General features: G+C 37.9%; 1 protein-coding gene across 5 annotated transcripts in view; it reads left to right on the top strand.

Annotated features, from left to right (window-relative positions):
* Epac (Exchange protein directly activated by cAMP) overlaps nucleotides 1-21,186 on the top strand; it is a 374,689-nt gene that overhangs the window by 249,230 nt on the left and 104,273 nt on the right. The window contains exon 1 of one of the 5 annotated variants that reach the window (XR_012454462.1): nucleotides 11,535-17,262. The exons of the other annotated variants lie outside the window; for them this stretch is intronic. The gene's annotated coding sequence lies outside the window, so the exon portion shown is untranslated. Of the gene's footprint in view, nucleotides 1-11,534; nucleotides 17,263-21,186 lie in introns of those variants that run through there. 5 annotated transcript variants of the gene reach the window in all.

Here is a 21,186-nt window from a genome sequence, read left to right as displayed (position 1 = left end):
AATTCGCTATAAAGACAATGCAGTTGGAATCATTTTAATGGCCATTTTACTTTCAAAGTTTTGAATAATTAAAGAAGCTGTATTTTTTTAAAAAAAAAATATTAAGAAAAATATACATTTTTGAAAGATTTCGATTAATTAACGTTAAAATCAATTGATTTTTTATGTATTTCAAAAAGAATTTAAAAAACAGATAAAATTTACTGAATCAATTTCAAATTATAACAATAAATGCGAAATATTCCCTAATTTAGAAGTTTCAGTGACCAAAATTATTTGTTTTTTAAATTCTGTACGAAACACATTAAATAATATGGCAATGATAAAGAAAATCCATTAGGAGCAGTTTTCATCAACTAGAATATAGTACTTCCGGTTTGTTTTCGCTAAGTTAAAGTCGCGTCTTCCTAGAGAATCGAAATGCAAAGAGTTACTGCTTTATTCGATAGTTTAGTTTTTTTGAGACATTTAATTCACTCACACCACGGAAGCTCGAAAAAAGAATACGAGTACTTCCGGTTATAATCGAATTCTGACACGATCGCTTTTGGTTGAGGTAAAAAAAAAAAAAAAAAAATACATAGAACTAGGAGGATTATTGCCATGGTTACTGGACACTGCCTCCTTAGAGACACTACTCTACGAGAAGGATCCACTTTATAGAAAGTGAAAATAAGGAGTCTGCCTTCCCATTTCCGTTTCCTTGTAACTCTTGGAATTTCGCTCATAGCGCTAGTTCTCTTAGTTTCGTTCCAGAGATCAAAAGAGACGCCCGTGTGCAATTCCTGGGTAGAAGTAAAATTAAACCCGGAAGTACCATTACCCTACCACTTTAACCACTTCCGCTCCCCAAACTGGGTAAGAGTACTCATTCTGAGCGATATTAATTTAATATCATTCAGTTTTCCAAAGTTTTTTTTTTGGTGGAAATTAATTAAATTTATCCAAGTTTTTTCTTTCCCTGATAAATAAAGTAATTTTCCTTTTTCCGCTTTAATTGAATAAAGTCTCACTTTTATTGTGTACACTACTTCAATTCTTACTTCGATATTAATTGAATTTCCTATGAGATTTATCTAGTGGGAGCAAAAAATGGAAAATTGAAGCAATAGGGAAAGTCAGATAAATACGTAATTCTGTTCTAGTTTAAGTTAGTGCAGCCAAGGGCTGTTCATTAAAGTTCAATTGAAATGTTAAATTTAAATTATTAGATATTGATTAGCTTTGAATAATAACAGTTTAGTTAGAATATTTGGTCGCGGACAAACTCAGTTCAAAATTATATTATATTATACAAGCCTGGGAATCTAATCAAGTGCCGCAATACACCTTTGTATTGCAGGTCTAGCATCTGAGCGCCTGCAAATAGCAGTAAAATGTATAGAACAGGGGCTGTCAAACCTTTTATTTATTTTTTAATTTCATTGTTGCCCATAGTTTTTTAGACGGCAGCACTGTCAATCCTTGTATACAGTGAGCTCCTAAAGAGCTCCTAAAAAGCAAAAAATCTAAAGCCCGGGAACTTGTGCTGATTTCTTCTCTCATCTTTTTTTTTTTATTATTGATATAACAATGTTGGAATATTGTTATCAACCATGTAGGCTATTTTTTTAAATATTTTGTGGGTATATAAATAAATAAAACAATCTGCTTTGCATACACTCATACGATATTATTATTTAACGGTTTCAAATCTCTGCCCTAAACTGATTAGTCTACCTCTGATTATGGGCAGAAGTCTGTCAGGGATACCAGGAAATATGGATACCTACGATGATTGGGTAAAGTCAAAAGATATTAACCGCTTGTTTACAAACGCAAAAGTGGGCTAATCACTTAAATCGTAACCAAAAAACATGGGAATACACCCGCCGCAGGCACTTAGTGATGGGAGAATTTTTAAATTACCTTGTAATAATCAGAGGTAAATATCAGAGAATGACGAATGATATGATGACGTAGTAGTGAAAATAAACTCATTCTGTTCTCTAGAAGGCTGTGGACCAAGAGCTTTTTTCTTTTCTTTTCCAACAATCAGGACGGAACTAATACTTGCCTTATTTCCTGCCCAGTTCACAGTGATACTTTTTCTACTTGTTTATAATAAACTTTCTAACTTCAGTGACTTTTCCCCAACTTCTAACACCATTTGTTAGTTACGTCTCTAAAATTGGGCCACTCTAGTTTCTGTTTTGCTTCTAATATTTTCTTTTTTACTTAACTATTGTTCCTGATAAGACATGCGCATTACACTTTCATTCGATTATCATTCGATACACCAACTTCTCTTCAATTTGTTGTCTGTTGTTTATTATATTTTTGTTTTTAACATAACCTGCAGAGTTTGGTACAATAATTTTATTTTTTATTTTTTTTATTACTTAATGCTTTTTGGGTTTATCCTCCTTAGCATGGAGTTTGACATTGAATGATTTGACAAATACATAAAAATACCAGTATACTCGTATAAAAATATGCAAAATAATAAATTTAAATTCACGAAAACAAAATTAAATAAACTTCCCAAGAGTTTTTCTTTTCTTTTCTGTCTTACGTCATATCTTAGCTTCATTAGCTTTCTTAGCCTTTTTAAAAAATTACCACTGATTGAGTAAAAAAACTTCTTATTTGTAAAGATAATTTGACATAACCATAATATATCACGGTTCGCCTAGAACGATTTTAATTGAAAAGTTCACCAAAATGAAAAAATTTTCTTTCTCCTTATTATTTGGGTCAAAACTAACCAAAATCCACTGGAAACCAAATCGGTTTACGTTGCGGATTTTTTTATTTTTTTTATTTTTCCGGTCAAAAAACGGCTGTTTTGCATTGTTAAGCCTAATAAATGGAAAAACAATACAGTTTTTTGCAAAACCAATGCGTGCATTTTGAAGCTGAGGGAATTTCCGACAGATTGATGTATTTTATAAATGATAAAAATGAAATTTCATTAAATTCATTAAAAGAGCCCAAAAACATTTCATTAAATGAATTTGACTTGGAAAATTTCACTTTTTCCAGTGTATAAATATTGTATTTTGCTGGAATTTTTCTCATTTTTGAAAAGTCCCATTCCCTTCCACAAAAAAACGATGATTTATTTGTTAAGTAAGCTTTGAAATGCGAGAAACACCTTGTTTTTGCCTTATTTTGCTCAAAAATGTCTTTTTTATTGATTTTGAATGTAGAAATTTCATTTTGATCTTTTATAAAATACATCAATCTGTCGGAAATTCCCTCAGCTTCAAAATGCACGCATTGGTTTTGCAAAAAACTGTATTGTTTTTCCATTTATTAGGCTTAACAATGCAAAACAGCCGTTTTTTGACCGGAAAAATTAAAAAAAAAAAAATCCGCAACGTAAACCCATTTTGGTTTTCAGTGGATTTTGGTTAGTTTTGACCCAAATAATAAGGAGAAAAAAAAAATTTTCATATTGGTGAACTTTTCAATTAAAATCGTTCTAGGCGAACCGTGATATAGCATTGATATCGATGTACAGAGTTAATAGAAAATAGGTTCACATAGTTTTCTGGGTCAGGGAAAGCTGTTATACAATATAGTTGTTTAATTTATGTGACCGGAAAGGCTCGAAGACCTGGCAGGAGAAAAGGAAGTGGAGCAAGGAGGCTGAAACGTTATTTTTAGATAAAGTGCATATATTGGAGCTATCAAAGACATAAGTACAAGGGTTGAAATTGATTTTTGTTTTATTCAGGTTTGCTAATCTAAGCTGGGATATTAAGTGATGAAGATAAGCCAAGATAGATGGCCGTTCATTGCTGCCCAGACTACTTAATGTGACGGTACAAAATATTGTATTTACATCCGGTAAATTACATAGGCGATATCCCTACTTAAAAACAGTCATTCCAAAGTTGTTTTTCTAAGTTTTTAATAATGCTGCACGAGAATCGAGACAAATCTCGGTACCGAGACCGAGATCGAGACCGAGACGAGATTTGAGCGACCGAGACCGAGACGAGACTTGAGCGACCGAGACCAAGACCAAGACGAGACACTTGTCATCCGAGACGAGGCTAGATTTGCATAAAGTTTTTAATTTTGGGATTTAAGAATAACGGGATCTCTGCCTGCAAAAAAAGTCTAAAGCAACTATGGAGCTTAAAATTGATTTAAACTGGGTAACCCAATTGTATTGAACTTTATTAAACGGAAGAGTTTCCCTAGCGAGAAGAGCGTCAAAGCAGATGCGAGGTAATCGTGTTGGGGGCATCCCAAGTATATTTAAAACAAGGGTTAGTTTTGGTTAAATAATCAAAGAAATAAATTTTTCTTGGGGGGGGGCCCCTGAGACTAACAGCCGACTAATGTTCGACCTAGAGAATTATCGCACCATCCTTTTATCGATACTGTATCGGAGTGGTCAGTTATGCTCAAATGAACGTAAAGTAGTCAAAAATATTAGTTCCACCTAAAATTAATTTGCTAGACCCAGCAGTATCGGTCACTATGGAGACGAATGCAACAAGGAAGTCAACGAAAAAAGATTAACCAAACATCAGGGAGTGAGAGAGACAGGATATGACGTCAGAAAAACCATTTGTATTCATTACTCGTCCGTATGTTATAATGACGTGGCTAATCTTAGTAGCCAACCTTGACCTAGATACACGTTCATTATTAACTAATCTTCCATCAGCAGATCTGCAGTAAAGTTACAGCTCTGGGTAATGGCACTTCCTCGCTTTCCGAGTTTTTACACACGCCCCCCACCACCACAAAGTTTACACAGGAAATAATAATAATAATCAGTGCTTAGCGCATACTGGAGATCACAGGTTCGAATCCCAGCTGCTGACCTCTTTTTTTCTCTCTCTCTTTCTAGAAGCTTGTTACAGCTGAGTGTCCGAGTGACTGTAACAAGAGGAAAAATAGAGCACCAATGACCTTAGAAGTTAACGTGTCCTTAATTAAAAAAATAAATACATTTACGCTTGTACTTAAGTTAAAGTAAATGCTAGCCATTACATCCTTAGCCATTAATATTATCTTTTATTCTATTTCAGCCCTGCAGCCTCCCTAATCGAATCTCAATATTCCGCTCGTGTCTATAAATTAATAGCTACTTCTTTTTTTTTTAAATTTATTTATTTTCACAACTGCAGAATAATTCTGCATCAAGTGAAGCTGATACAACATGATACATAGAATACATACATGAATACATGAGGGGAGAATTCACCCATTGGTGAAACTCCCAAAGAGGTTACAGTTCACTATTGTACATTGGCTCTTACTTCATTTAGAAGATCGCGTGGCCACCTGTGCTTCATCTGCCTGGGAGGATTTCCTGGTAGAGTAGTAAGTTGAGCTACTAGAGGATGATTGGGATGTGAGGTGATTGATGTGTGTAATTTAATGTAACGGGATCTTACAGCTTCTGGAAACATAGGGGAACAAGCAAAATCTCGGTGCAAGGTATGATTGGAAACAAAGTAAGGAGCATTAGCGATTCTACGGAGTGTTTTTTGACTGGGAAGGATTGGATTCTTGTAGATATTGGAAGCTTTGGCTGTTGACCCCAAAGTTCCATTCCCGTAAGTCCCCAGGCAGGTTTCAGTATCATAGTGTAGATAAGTCGTTTATTCTGTAGTGAAAGTTTAGATCGCTTGTCGAGAAGTCTGAGAGAGAAGTTTGAATCGTCTGTTCAGTTCTTCCCCGTTTGAGTCTAAATAGCCACTTAAATCTCATTTTCTGTGGCTGTACTCATTAAAACTGTCCGGTAGGGCACAGTTGTATAAGGGTTGATCATCAAAAACTGCACGAAAAAGCGTAACGCTGAAAAACACCCAACTTTGACAATTTTTTTTCTATAAAAGATAAAATTCCCAAATTTTTCTTTATAATATAGGGAAAATTCGGCTTTATAACTGTAATTTTTTTTTTGCAACAACCCAGATCTGATGGATTTCGGGGGGAAAAAGTTGTTGAAAATGTTCATGTTCTTGTTCTTCTTGTTGTTTTTTCCTTTTTTGTAAACAACGTAGCGCTTAAACGCGTGAACCGATTTTCATGATTAAGGTGTCATTCGATTCAGAATTTTATGTAGATGTGCCTTTTTGGGGGGTCTCGACGCTGTACGAGGGTCGTTTGAAAAGTCCGTGCAAAGTCAGAGAGATAGCACCACTGGCGCGTATCGAGGTTATGTTTAGTTAGTAGCATCTCTTGGAAGAGCACACACCAAGTTTCAGCCAGATCGGTCTATTTCTTTGTGTTTGGCATTCGTTTGAATCGAGGAAGTCGAGTGATTTTCAAAAAATGGACGAAAAAGAATTTCGTGTGTTGATTAAACACTACTTTATGAAAGGCAAAACGCCTCAGGAGACTAAAGAGAAGCTTGATAAACATTATGGTGACTCTGCACCTTCGATTAGAACAGTTTATAAGTGGTTTCAAAATTTTCGGAGTGGCCATATGGGCACAAGTGACGCTGAACGTTCTGGACGCCCTGTTGAGGTTACTACTCCAGAAATCATTGATAAAATCCATGATATGGTGATGGATGACAGAAGAGTGAAGGTGCGTGAGATTGCTAGTGCTGTGGGCATCTCGAATGAACGGGTACATAATATTTTGCATCAACATTTGGACATGACAAAGCTATCCACAAGATGGGTGCCGCGATTGCTCACGCTTGGCCAAAAACGAATCGTGTGAAGTGTTGCAAGGACGGTTTGCAGCTGTTCCAGAAGAATCCGCAGGACTTTAAGCGTCGTTTCGTCACTGTGGATGAAACATGGATACATCACTACACTACTGAGACCAAAGAACAATCTAAACAATGGGTTACCAAGGGGGAATCTGCGCCAAAAAAAAGGCGAAGACCGTTCCTTCGGCCGGAAAGATTATGGCGACTGTCTTTTGGAATTCGCAAGGAATAATCCTCATCGACTATCTGGAAAAGGGTAAAACTATTACAGGTGCATATTGTTCATCGTTATTGGACCGTTTGAAAACCGAGCTGCAAGAAAAACGCCCACGATTGGCCCACAAAAAAGTCCTTTTCCATCACGACAACGCACCAGCTCACACCTCAGCAGTTGTGGTCGCAAAATTAATGGAAATAGGGTTCCAACTCGTTTCACATCCCCCCTATTCTCCCTCGGACTACTATTTGTTCCCCAATATGAAGAAATGGCTGGCGAGAAAAAGATTTTATTCAAACGAGGAGGTGATTGCAGAAACGAATGGCTATTTTTCAGACTTGGACAAATCCTATTATTCGGAAGGGATCAACAAACTAGAGCAGCGTTGGACGAAGTGTATAAGCCTAAAAGGAGACTATGTTGAAAAATAAAAAAGGTTTACCCCAAAAAATTAAGCAGTTTTTATTTTTGCACGGACTTTTCAAACGACCCTCGTACATCGAATGGGGGGGGGAGTTAGCCTCTATAACAACAACTCATCTACAGCTAACACACTATTAAGTTTTGTCCAACTCTAAGGAATTCACATTCTCTTGTAGATGTTAAAGCAAATCAGAAATAAAAGTATATTAAATAGAGAAAACAAACTAGAAACGAATCTTGAAGTTTAATAAGTTCCTGTAGAAGAAGTCCTTTCATTTTCTGTGGATTTAGATGTTCTAAAAAAAGGAAACAGAAACTTGGTACGTGAAAAAAAAAGAAAATAAATGGAAAGGAAACAGGGAAAACTCTGTCTCTCTTCCTTTTCCGCTTCCTCCTCACTCTCTGACCTAGTCGCCTAGTCTCGAGACTCTGAAGAAGTTCTGCAAAGCGAGCAAGAAGATTACAATGTAAGCAACAGGTTGAAAAAGCTGGCCGTAATATTTGAATGGAAATTGGAAATATTTTCTTTCCCCCCCCCCTGTTTTGCAACAAAAAATATAAAGAGGATAAGATGAAAAGTTAGGGCAGCGGGAGATGATGTTGCTTTCAATGATCCCGCTCCCCTCCGGAAGGGGCATAGTATCGTAATAACGCAATAGTCACCATGATTTGTCGAATAGTTTTCTATCTTCTGGGTTTTACAAAGAAAACGTCTTGTATGTTGTTGGAAAAATATACCGGTCAAAAAAATTCTTCAACTTTGGACCGAACGAATGTTTGACGACTTATACGAGGTATTTAGATGCACCATTTCGCTACGAAGACATTATATTCTCCACCAACATATACGTGCTCAAGTCTATAGCAGAGCTAGCAATGAAATACGAGTATGCTATTATTTAAAAGTTTTAGAATGAATGCAAGAAAATGATTACAAAAGGATTACATGATTTTAAAGCTATAAAGTGGCAGGAGCACAGAGTACTGATCCATCCATTAGCTGTAAGTTTGTATGTAAATACGAGGTGTGTTCAAAAAGTAACGGGAATTTTCGTTTTTTGAAAAAAATATTTATTTATTCATCTACATTAATATTGTCGCCTTCAAAGTAGTCCCCTTCGCATACAATACACTTGTGCCAGCGCTTTTTCCAATCCTCGAAACACTTCTGAAACTCGATCTTTGTGATAGCTTTCAGCTCTTTCAGCGATTCGCTTTTAATGTCATCTATGCTTGTAAAACGACGGCCTTTTAATGTTCTCTTTATGTTTGGAAATAGAAAAAAGTCACATGGAGCCATGTCTGGCGAATATGGAGGCTGGGGCATCGTTAAAGTTTTGTTTTTGGCCAAAAATTCACGAACAAGCAATGAAGTGTGAGCAGGTGCATTATCGTGGTGCAAAATCCATGAATTGTTTTGCCACAAATCCGGGCGTTTTTTTCGGATTGCTTCACGCAAACGGCGTTGAACTTGTAGGTAGTACTCCTTATTGATTGTTTGACCTTGTGGCAAGAATTCATGATGCACTATGCCATTAAAATCGAAGAACACAGTGAGCATAACCTTCACATTCGACCGCACTTGTCGAGCCTTTTTCGGTCTTGGCGATCCAGAATGCCTCCACTGGGACGATTGAGCCTTAGTTTCGACATCATATCCGTAAACCCATGTTTCGTCACCTGTTATAACACGTTTCAGTAGATCCGCATCGTTGTCGACTTCATTGAGTGACTCTTGAGCAACTTCCATTCTCCGCTGTTTTTGTTCGAAATTCAACAATTTTGGAACAAATTTTGCTGCCACACGTTTCATACCCAAAACATCCGAAAAAATTTCATGGCATGAGCCAATTGATATGGCAACATCATCAGCGACTTCTCTGATTGTGATTCGGCGATCGTTCATAACCATTTCTTTCACTTTTTTCACGTTTTCATCGGTTGTTGATGTGCTTGGACGTCCAGGTCGTTCGTCATCTTCAACGTTTTCGCGGCCATCTTGGAAACGCTTATACCACTCGTAAATCCTTGTTTTACTCATAGCAGACTCACCATATGCCTTTATTAACATTTCACACACTTTATTTCATTTTTTACGCAAAATTTAATACAAATTCTTTGATCCATTTTTTTTAACAAACAAAAATCGCCAAGCTCGAAAAACACGTCTAACCTTAACGGCTGCCACTTAAGAAGTAAACAATGAATATTACTGAAAATTTTATCGTACTTCAGGGGCATGTGTACCAACATAATAAAAAAAAAAATTTTACAATCAGACTCTCCAAACCCGCGAAATTTAAAAATTCCTGTTACTTTTTGAACACACCTCGTAGTTGTATATAGTAGAGGGATGAATGTGTGAAGCGAATGTATTTATAAGTAAGAATGGAGAGTGAGTGATATTCTAGTGATAAGCACCTAGACGATGATGCTGGCTGTATGGCGGAAGCCAATGCCAAAAAAAAGGTAAAAAATAAAAAACTTTGGACCGGTTTTCCAGAAGTTTGATAGGGAATCTTGAAGGGTGGCCCAAAAAAAATGCCACATGGAAATGTCGATAAAGTTCAAAAGGTTACTAGAGACATGAGAAAACCTAAATGGTGAAAACTATAACTTCTTACCGGAAGGGAAACTTCAAATTATTGGAGTAAAAACCAAAATAATCCCTTCCTGTCCTGTTCGTACTGAGAGAGGACCTATCCAACACTTGTTTACCAACTTCCTCTTCTAAAAGGTGCACCATTCATTGGGATTCTGTGTAAATATGCTCTCCTCAAACTGTATAATAAAGCTCTCAATCTACTTTATACTCCTGATGACGCTTTTTGTCAGTAGAGGTGCCCTAATGAAACCATGGTCTACTTGGCAATTCCTATATTACTGTTTCCTTCAAAGAGGTCACCTTCATTGCTGTTCCTGAATTTTGATGGCCACTTTTACGCTATTAGTTTTTTGTAATTTTCTATATTTAAATGTTTTACGATACTGAAAAGTTGTATTCAATTCTAGGATTGTGCTTCAGTCTACTAAAGATTTGAGGAAAGATTTGAAATTTATTTGGTTTACTGCAATGTTTTAAGGCACAAAAAAGGAAAGGCCCTTATTTTCTACTATCACAAATTAAAGGACCCTTTTTTTTTTACAGTTTTTTATTGCGGAGGCTGTACTTTTGTCGGCCACAAGTTTGCAACGCCCCTTCTTTTTGTAGGGTTTCCTTAAGTGGCCTTTTCAAGGGCCGCAGTTTAGGGTAAGGTAATTTCCGGTCATGTGATTATTATTTAGTTCAAAATTACATATGACCGAATTACGAAATCTCTGAAAGGAAATCTGTCTGTTCCCGTATTGTTTTCGAAAACTAACCCATTCGATTTTTTTTTGAAATTTTACTTTGTACTAATAAAAGTTTTTATTGAAAATTATTTTCATGAAAATCAGGTTTAACTAGTTAAGCGGTGGAATTTAGTTTTTTAAAAAAACCCTCACAGTATGCGGAATTAAAATCACGACAATGAAATGAAATGAAATGAAATAAGTCTTTATTCAATTTAAAAAGATACATAACTTATAATTACTTCTTTTAAAAAATATGTATTGTTCAGGCCACATTATAAGTTTTGCAGTGTACTGTACCCGAAGTTAAATTATAATTTAAAATATTAAAATAAATTCTAGGAGGGCTACATTCTATGCTGTTTGCTGCCTAACAGCAAACAAAAAAGTTAAACTTTGCACCTTGTTGCTGTGCCCAGCAACAAGAGTCAGTACTCAGTAGTAGTACGGTGCCAGCCACATACGAGCAGACATCAGGGCTTAGTCGGAGTATTGTTTACCTCGCCTATCCCTTGCTCAATTTCTTTGCATTGTCTTATACTTACGTTTTGTACAATTACAACGTTTATGATTATACTTGTACAATTACAACGGTTATAATTATATTTGTGCAAGTACAACGTCTTTGTTATTAATTTGCAAATCAAGAACAAAATAGTGAGTGCAAGTGCGGTAGTGGAAGGCTCGAACGTTTCCGCCTACGATAACGCCTCGTACATGTACGTGAGCAGTTCCGGCGTCCAGCAGGCGCATACCTACGATTATCGTCCGTAGAGAAGCACACCATATATAGCCAGCGGCTTAGCCTAATGGTAGCGTGAGCGACTGCTGACACTAACGCTTCACACCGCAGGTTCGATTCTCACCAGCATCAAATCGGTATTTAGACTTTTTTACTTTACTTTTTATTCCATAAAATAATTATTTTCACATTTTTATGTTTTGGGCATCCATTCCAACCTTATAATTTAACTTCAATTATAATTATAAGTGCTAAGTGGTAATTGTGGTCATTTTCTCTGTATTTAAGGACCCTCCAATCCCCATTGGGCCTACCTTCTTTAAACAGGGTGCGGAAATAGTAAGGTTCCGCACGGAACCCTATCACGCCCCGACATTTTCTGGCGCCCGAACAGGGACACAAACCCTACATTTCGGCACTGCCCGAATAGTAAATGTTTATTAACAACAACAATAATAATAATAATAATAAAAATTAATAATCATAATAATAAATATTTATTCAAATATTTACTTCATTTCATTTTATTTCATTTTCTCGCCCCGCGAACTAGTACAGTCTGATTCTACTTTTATTCTCTCTCTTCCGGCATCCCGGAAGTATACAAATTATTCTTTAATAACTATTGGGCATTACCAATCATTCAGTTATTATATTTATTTAAAACCACAATTACCACTTAAACCTTTGCGTCTACATTAGACTTAATATTAATTGTGAGCTTCAAGCGCTATTAAAAATCTAATTGAATTACACTTAATTCTTTACGTCTACATTAGACTTTATTATAAATTTTGAATTGTTTAAACGCAATTAATAATTTAATCGAATTACATTTAATTCAATAATAATTATTTCTATTATTTCTTCATTTTAAAAAGTGTTTTGTATTCATTCTTGATTATAGTTTATAATATTTGGCTCATTTAGCCCTTTGTTTATTAATAGTTAGTTCTCAAAACAGAATTTATCTTTCTGGAATACTGTCTATTGTACGCTGGCCATAACATATCTCCCTTCCGCTCATCGCAGAGAAAATATTTAACTATTTTTGCAGCATTTTTATATAATTGCTTTGTGTTTACTTCAACTTTCCGCATTTCTCTTCTGGTTCCAGGGATTTTATTTTGATTTTCTAGCAGTTCATCAATTCTATTGCTCAGAATGGAAGGCCTTACCCCCGAACGAACCGCAGAGTTCACTCATCTGAAGTCAAAACTTCAAAACTTAGCTCATGAGATTAAAGCTCTTTTAGAACAAGGGCGATCCATCACTGAGGACCCTTCCCAATTATTTCTATTCAAGGGTATGTACAAGAAGTTAGATTCTTATTTTGACACCTTCCAGTCTACATGGGATAAAATAATAGAGCTAGTACTCTCCTGGCAGTTAACTAGCCTCTTTCCCAGTCAACAAGATAAACAATTACAGCAGACTGTGAAACGCTATTATTATGAAATTAGCGCCATATATGAGCATCACATGAATCCAACTCCTGTTGCAGCTCCTGCGCCAGCATCTGGCCAGGCTTCAACCTTAAGCGAATCACGTATTATAAGAGCTCAGTATCCTAAGATAAATCTTCCTACCTTTGATGGGAACCAGGCAGAATGGCCGCTCTTTCGCGACACTTTCACTGCCCTTATTCATTCAGATGCTTCTTTATCTGGAATTGAAAAGTTTCTTTTCCTTATTTCATGCCTTAAGGGTCCAGCCCTCACCTTAATTAAGGGGATAGACATTGAGGAGGCCAACTATTCTCAAGCCTGGCACTTGCTCAATGCCACCTATAATGACAAGCGCAGATTGGCGAATAAATACCTCAAGACGGTATTGGATTATACCCCTCTTAAAAACAAGCCAACTTCCAATTCCATTAAGCATCTACTGACTACTGTTGTTGAGTGCATCGATTCCTTCCGGAAGTTAAAAATTCCTCAAGCGGACGACTACTTATTATTCTATCTGGTCCTCCGTTGCTTAGATAAGGGCACAAGGACAGCCTTTGAAACGCAGTACGCGCGCACAGAATTTCCCACCTATCAAAATCTTATAGATTTTATTAGAATAGAGTGGAGGTCCTCGGAACTAACTAATGAGGACTCAGGCCCTCCCTCAAATCCATTGCGAGCTAGTCACCCTCCGACAAACGGAAGGGGAGGTACATCTCATGCGTCTCTTCTTGTTGATAACAAGGTTGTAGGCAATCCGCCATTACAAAGGAAGAAAACGTATCCTGATTCATCTAAGGCTGCCCGAATATCATGTCCTGTTTGCAAATCGGCCCATGGTCTATATCAATGTGACCCTTTCCGCAAGGCTTCTCCTTCAGAGCGCATCAAGCTGCTAAAGGATTGGAAGGGCTGCACCAACTGTCTCTCCGCTAAGCATGGGAAGGATTCATGCAGTTCACAAAGAAGATGCCAGCTTTGCGCTAAAATGCATCATACTTGGCTGCATCTCTCGCAACCTCCAACACAACCTACTCCTTCCGCATCCTCTCCAGTACCAAGTACTAGCGGCATAACCTTGGGTACTCAAAACACTCACACAGAGGTTCTGTTGGGCACAGCTGTGATTGAAGTGCAATCCGCCCAAGGCCATTACCAAAGGGTGCGCGCGGTCCTTGATAATGGAAGTCAGCACTCGTTCATGACCCTCGACTGCGCTACGAGGTTAGGCCTGATCCCGCAGCCCTATGCACAGTGCATATCCGGCATTGGTCAGGCACCTCTCAGTGGCATAGTGGGCAAATTGACCTGTCACATTCGATCAGCGCTCTACTCAGATCTTCGCGCAGACTTTGCCCCAGAGGTCATAGTAGTCACGCGCATTACTGGCCCTCTCCCTCATAAGCAACTTCCTTCCGAATTGCTAAATTTGTATAGATCATATGTACTCGCCGACGAAGAATTCTGGAAGCCAGCTCCAATCGAATTCTTGCTAGGAGGCGATCTATTCTATGACATAATCAAAGGGAAGCCCCTTACGTTAGGTCCTGATTCACCTAAGCTACTTCCAACAATATTTGGTTTTGTGGCAGCGGGCCCCACTAAAACCTCCACCTTATGCCAAGAGTCATCCACTCTATTAGCGCCTTCCACTAGTGATCTGGAGAACATCATGCCAAAGTTTTGGGAAGTGGAAGAATTACCCAAAACACGCATTGTGTCAGAGGAAGAAAATACTTGCGAATCCCCTTTCATTTCTACTCATAGTAGAACCCCTGAGGGACGCTACATAGTGTCTTTACCATTAAAAGCTTCCATCTGTAACTTGGACAACACCCAGAGAAACCAATGGAAGTATGTGCCATCCCAGGAAAATCCTGCAGACTGCGCATCGCGAGGCACTCTTCCAGCTGAACTTCTCCACCATCCTCCATGGTGGGCGGGGCCCTCTTGGCTGCGTACCATACCGAGTAATTGGCTCGAGCCAATCGCTCCACACGACCAACCTCTTCCTGAACTTAAATTAAAAAACATCACCGCGCTCAATACCACATCTGACTCAGACGCATTCGACTGGATTGAGCGTTTCAGTACGTACCCCAAGCTGGTGCGCAGCACTGCCTATGTCCTAAGGTTCATAAACAAGTTGCAACACCGTGCACTGCCCATTGGCCCTATATCGCTTCCCGAATATAGGAAGGCCGGAAAGCTTCTTGTAAAGCTTGCACAACGCTGCTATGTGACCTTTGACGGTAAGGTAGTAAACCTTAGATCCCTTTCCTCCCTGCGTCCATTCATTGACCAGGAAGGCCTTTTGAGGGTGGGTGGACGACTCGAACACTCTCGCCTCCCATATGATGCCAAGCATCCTTACATTATCCCCTCCAAATCTCACCTTACACAATTGTTGATTGATCATTATCATTTAACCTATCTGCATGCAGGAAGCACAGCGCTCCAAGCCATGCTGCAGACTAGGTACTGGATCCCCGGAGCCAGGGGAATAATTCGCCGCCGCGTCTTCCATTGCGTTACATGCTACAAGACAACGCGTGCTCCTCAAGCTCCCCTTATGGGCAATCTGCCCTCCTCACGACTTGAGGAGGGGCAGGTGTTCGCTCGCGTTGGCGTAGATTTTGGAGGTCCGTTCTACATACGTGAATCCTTGCGGCGAAAGGCTGCTCTCGGGAAGGCATACTTATGCCTATTTGTCTGTATGTCCACTAAAGCCGTGCACCTGGAACTAGTATCCAAGTGCACAACTGACGCCTTTCTGGCAGCACTCGAACGCTTTGTCAGCAGAAGAGGAAAGCCGGCGCACATCTATTCGGATTGTGGTACAAATTTCATCGGCTCGGCTCATCGCCTCAGAAAATTAATGGTGCTACTTAGGTCGGCTCAAGCGCAAGAACGGATCACTCAATATACCGTGCCTCAGGAGATTGAGTGGTCTTTCAATCCACCTTCAGCCCCCCACTTCGGAGGGCTATGGGAGGCCGGCATCAAGTCCTGTAAAACCATTGTGCACAAGGTGATTGGGGAGAACGCGCTTACTTACGAAGAACTAGCTACATTGTTCTGCAGAATAGAAGGCATCCTCAACTCTAGACCCCTTATACCTATGGGATCCGACCCAGATAACATAGCTTGTCTGACTCCAGGGCACTTCCTCATCGGAAGATCCATAACCGCCTTACCCGAGGAGCACTCTCCTGGGAGCACAGGACTATCTCAGCGCTGGCAACTTATTCAGGACAAAACGCAGCACTTCTGGAATCGGTGGCGCATGGAGTACCTCCATTTCCTCCAGCAACGCCAGAAGTGGCTAAAGAGCACCCCTAATATTCTGGTGGGAGATTTGGTTATCCTCAAAGAGCCCAATTCCCCACAGAAATCTTGGCCATTAGCTAGAGTCACAGAAACACATCCCGGCAGCGACGGTATAGTCCGGGTAGTTACGATACGGACTAAAACCGGCACCTACAAGAGGCCCGTAGCCAAATTGGTTCCTTTGGCGCCTCTTAACCAACAATCCTAACTATCAAATTAATACATTCAAGCCGTGCGCAATGCACCAGCTTGCTTATTGATGCCAAGCATCCATATCATTCCCTTTATTTAACTTTCATTTCAATCTATCAAGTCTTTCCATACCGACCGAACTGCAGCTTTACAACCCTTAGTAAACTCCTTCTCCTAGCCTTACTACCCCTTGAACCAGAATAGGCCATCTTCCGCGGATCTCGCTGCTTCACAATGAACTATAGACCTTGGAAAATTTAATATAATTTTGGTGGGCGGTATGTTCAGGCCACATTATAAGTTTTGCAGTGTACTGTACCCGAAGTTAAATTATAATTTAAAATATTAAAATAAATTCTAGGAGGGCTACATTCTATGCTGTTTGCTGCCTAACAGCAAACAAAAAAGTTAAACTTTGCACCTTGTTGCTGTGCCCAGCAACAAGAGTCAGTACTCAGTAGTAGTACGGTGCCAGCCACATACGAGCAGACATCAGGGCTTAGTCGGAGTATTGTTTACCTCGCCTATCCCTTGCTCAATTTCTTTGCATTGTCTTATACTTACGTTTTGTACAATTACAACGTTTATGATTATACTTGTACAATTACAACGGTTATAATTATATTTGTGCAAGTACAACGTCTTTGTTATTAATTTGCAAATCAAGAACAAAATAGTGAGTGCAAGTGCGGTAGTGGAAGGCTCGAACGTTTCCGCCTACGATAACGCCTCGTACATGTACGTGAGCAGTTCCGGCGTCCAGCAGGCGCATACCTACGATTATCGTCCGTAGAGAAGCACACCATATATAGCCAGCGGCTTAGCCTAATGGTAGCGTGAGCGACTGCTGACACTAACGCTTCACACCGCAGGTTCGATTCTCACCAGCATCAAATCGGTATTTAGACTTTTTTACTTTACTTTTTATTCCATAAAATAATTATTTTCACATTTTTATGTTTTGGGCATCCATTCCAACCTTATAATTTAACTTCAATTATAATTATAAGTGCTAAGTGGTAATTGTGGTCATTTTCTCTGTATTTAAGGACCCTCCAATCCCCATTGGGCCTACCTTCTTTAAACAGGGTGCGGAAATAGTAAGGTTCCGCACGGAACCCTATCACGCCCCGACAAAAAATATGTATAAATTATAGAAAACATAATGTACAAATTTATAAATCACATAATAATAAAACAAAAAGAAACTTTATTTAAGTAATTAAAATTTAAATAGAATATTTAGCCATAAAGACGTCCACATGGTACTCTGACCGTCAGGGGAGTCTGTTCAGATATAGTGAAGTAATTTTTAGTGAATCAGAAATTAATAGTGTGATATATATATTTAAATATGATTGTAATTTTTATTTATTTATTTTATACTATATATTATATATTTTAATAAATAAGTAAATTTTAGTAAACATAAACTATGTTAATAAAGCACGGCGAGACAAAGCAGCAAGGCAATATTTGGCCAACGCCTCCCAATCCTTTCCGTTCAAGTAAGCCGCAACGTGCTGAGCGGGAAGGGTTCGCGATCCGAACCATTGTTCGCGCATGTTGCTCAGTGCAGGGCAAACCGCTAGAAAGTGGAACAGATCCTCAACCTCTCCACTGGCACACATTAAACAGTCAAGATCTCTATTCTTATAAAATTTATAATTTAGAGGCAAAAGATCCCCTCTAACTTTGAAAATCATTCTGATTAAATGAAACGGGTGGCTGTCAGATAGATATGGATTATCCCCAAGGTTGTATTGCAAATTTTTATATAGCGGATGGCTACCAGAATTAAATAATTTCAACTGGAAAGTATTATTCATGTCGGCTTGCAGGGATTTTATTAAAATATTGAAGTTGGCTTCCCATAATGTAAAATTTCCAATATTTTGCCAATTTAAGTCATTTGGAAGGTTAAATTTTGTTATAAGATTCTTAATTTCCAAAAACCAAAGGATTTTACTTTTTATAATTTCATGACATAAAATTTTAGGGTATCTGTTATCAGGGAGCTGCAGAACTCTAACTAAGTATTTAAAGTGCATTTCAAATGTGTAAAGATAAATGGGGTCAATTCCAGTTTCAGTATGAATAAAAGCTGATTGAGTAGTTTTTGGGGATTTAAATAATTTTTTAATAAAAAAATAAAAAAGTCTTTCCACTTCGACAAATCTTTGCCAACCCCACACCTGGGCACCGTAGCACATCATAGATCTGTTTACAGAATTAAAAATGCGAATTTTTGTAGAAAAAGGAATGCTAGTGTTATCCATAAAATGATGCCAAATTGTATTTAAGCTCATTTTGGCCTTAGACAATTTGTTTTGAAAATGTTTAGTATACGATAGAGTAGGGGTAAGTATTATACCGAGGTATTTGAATTCATTGACGACCTCTACTTTCTGTGTACCTAAATACCATACCTCATTATTGGCTGGACGGCCACCATTGCGGAAAATCATAATTTTAGATTTTTGTAAATTGATTTTTAATTTCCAACGATAACAATAAGACTCCATTTCATTTATCATTAACCGGAGGGAGATTGGATTGGAGGCTAACAGAACTACGTCATCGGCATAAGCCAGTAGTTTTATCTTGCAATTATCACTTATTACCACCCCTCCTCCTAGGCACTCCTCCAAGTCGTTAATGAATATAGAAAATAAGGTAGGGCTAAGGAGGCATCCTTGTTTCACCCCAATATTTGTACCAAAATTAGGTGAGAGCCCATTTCTGCACATAACAGAGGCAGTGGTTCCCGATAACAGATTCTTAATACTAGTCACAATTTTTGTAGAGAGACCAGCTCTATGTAATTTATAGATAAGACTAAACCTGTCAATACTGTCGAAAGCCGACGACAGGTCCACAAAAAAGGCGTATACCTTTTGTTTCTTTTTGCTTAATTTTATTTTAATAATGTTGGTTAAGTTAAATAAATTATCTATGGTCGAATAATTTGACCTAAATCCTGCCTGTGATTCCTTTAGAATATTATTACTCTCCAACCAGTTATTTAATCTATGAAGGATTAACCCGGAATACAGTTTACAGATAACATTAATAAAAGATATACCCCTATAACTAGACGCTAAATTTTTATTTCCTTTTTTATATAAGGGAAAAATAATTGATTCCTTAAAAGAGGCCGGTATCTTACTAGTTTCGAATATTTTATTAAAAAGCAATAGAAGCCTATTTAAGAAAACTATCGGAGCAAATTTGTAAAATTCGTAGCAAATTCTGTCTGTCCCAGGGGCCTTATTCTCTTTACTCTTACTTAGAACAAGTTCTAATTCATCAAACGAGAATGGTTTGTCTAAAAAAGCATCGACTCGGTGGGACTCATCAAATACCAATCTAGCAGTTACTGATGAATTGTGTAGGCTACAAAAATACTCAAACAATTGTTCCGGGGATACATTTCCTAACACCCAGGGTTTGCGTTTTTGAAAAGCTCTAACTTGCTGCCAAAATTCCTTACTGCTTTTAACATTATAAAGTCTGCGAGCACAATCTACATAGTATTTCTGTTTCTTATTTTTGCATAAACGTTTAAAATCAAAATTATATTTTAAATACAAGTGTTTATCTTCTACCTCATTCGTTCTCCTAAACAGTCTAAGCTGCTTAAAAGATTTCCTTCTAGCACGGTCACATTCTACATCGAACCAGTCTGCTTTCCACACTTTAGGGCCTTTCTTATTATTGTTACCTATCGCTGAACTCCTGATTATATCATTTAAATAGTTAACTTCCGCATCTAGAGTATCGTACTTGTAAACAATATGGTTCAAATAAAAAGATATACTTTGTTGATATTTTTGTAAATTTTGCTTGGACCAGTTTAATTTTGGTAAAAGAGGCAAAGTGTTATCGTTGTAAATTTGTTGTTTATCATGAATTAACAGAGTGGTAATAATTGGCATATGGTCTGAATAAAGCTGATGATCTACTCTAAAACTACTTACCATGTCAATACCTTTAATACTAATGCAGGAATAGTCAATTATCGAACAGCCAACCTCGCTAATGTAGGTGAACTCGCCTTCCAAATCATTTTCAAATCTACCGTTAAGGACTATAAGACTGAAGCTATCGAAAAAATCCAAAAGTTTATAACCGTTACTATTAATAAATTTATCTTTGGATACTCTATTTCTGGATACTTTTGTCGGCCACAAGTTTGCAACGCCCCTTCTTTTTGTAGGGTTTCCTTAAGTGGCCTTTTCAAGGGCCGCAGTTTAGGGTAAGGTAATTTCCGGTCATGTGATTATTATTTAGTTCAAAATTACATATGACCGAATTACGAAATCTCTGAAAGGAAATCTGTCTGTTCCCGTATTGTTTTCGAAAACTAACCCATTCGATTTTTTTTTGAAATTTTACTTTGTACTAATAAAAGTTTTTATTGAAAATTATTTTCATGAAAATCAGGTTTAACTAGTTAAGCGGTGGAATTTAGTTTTTTAAAAAAACCCTCACAGTATGCGGAATTAAAATCACGACAATGGACGTGGTTTACCCGTCGAACGCAGGGCAAAACAACTAAAAAGTTTACAACGTCATGATACAGTCACAGCAAGCGACTTTTTCTTCAATCTCTCTCTCGGAGGCTTGAGATTACCAGAGCTCATTCTGTGCTCATTCAAAAAATCTTGCACCGCTTCTTCACCGTATGCATTGCCTCTAGTTATAACTAGGGACGCAAGAGTTTTGCACAAGGAAGAACTCTGTGCAAAATGAAATCATGTTCGTACTGAGAGATCTGAATCTCTATTTAAAAGATAAAAAAAAACGGGCATTGCACAAG

The sequence above is a fragment of the Rhodnius prolixus genome, unplaced genomic scaffold (assembly GCF_049639745.1).
Source record: "Rhodnius prolixus isolate KJV_2025 unplaced genomic scaffold, Rpr scaffold_7, whole genome shotgun sequence".
Lineage (NCBI taxonomy): Eukaryota > Metazoa > Arthropoda > Insecta > Hemiptera > Reduviidae > Rhodnius > Rhodnius prolixus.
This window is presented reverse-complemented; position numbering and strand designations above follow the sequence as displayed.